Source organism: Hylobates moloch, unplaced genomic scaffold (genome assembly GCF_009828535.3).
Source record: "Hylobates moloch isolate HMO894 unplaced genomic scaffold, HMol_V3 SCAFFOLD_12, whole genome shotgun sequence".
NCBI lineage: Eukaryota > Metazoa > Chordata > Mammalia > Primates > Hylobatidae > Hylobates > Hylobates moloch.
Window position 1 is genome coordinate 35,414,351 of NW_026652287.1, and position 746 is coordinate 35,415,096.

At 60.9% G+C, this 746-nt stretch overlaps 1 pseudogene; it reads right to left on the minus strand.

Moving 5' to 3' along the window:
* LOC116479476 (sialic acid-binding Ig-like lectin 11) overlaps nt 1-505 on the minus strand; it is a 5,182-nt pseudogene extending 4,677 nt beyond the window's left edge.
* Between the last annotated feature and the right edge of the window lie 241 nt (nt 506-746).

A 746-nucleotide genomic window follows, 5' to 3' on the forward strand; every position in this document is an offset into this window, starting at 1 on the left:
CGCGTCTCTGATCACCAAGGAGCAGCTCCCCTTGCCGGGATCCCCAGTGAGCTGGAATCGGTCCCGGGTGCTCATTTCCACCTCTCGACTCTGGTTGTTTGTGGCCACAGGAGCACCCGTCTTTGGGTTGGTCAATCCTTTGAACCAGTAGCCATAAGCAGCAGCAGACTCGTCCCAGCCATCCCAGGGGTAGGAGAGGTTGCAAGGCACGATGACACACAGGCCCTCCTGCACCATCACCTGTCTCTGCACTTGAAGACTGTAACTGGGATCCTTGTTCAGGAACCCTGGGGAGATGCAGAGGCTCAGCGTCAGCCCCAGCCCCTGCCTGGGACCCCCAGCCACCAACCCACTCATCCGCCCCCAGCACGGGCAGCAGCAGCGGCAGCAGCAGCATCTCTGGGCTCTGGGGCTGGGCCTGTCCTGGGACCTTCTGGTTTCTGGGCCGGCCTGGCTGGGAAGGAAACTCGTCCAGCAGGAAGCCTGGTGGAGGGGCAGTGACCATCCGCAGAGGAGGAGCCTTGGGAACCGCAATGTCCTGAAAGCTCCCCTCCCAACTTCTCTTTTCACAGGGGAAGCAGCAGGGCAGAGGGCATGAGGACCAGCCCCAAACCAGGAAGGAGCCACCCTGGCCAGCCTCGGAGGTGGGCAGTGCTAGGAGGGGACTGTCAGGGGACACAGGTGAGTCATGGCTGCAGGTGAGGTGAAGGATGCAGAGTCTCATTCATTCATTCATTTATTCTCCA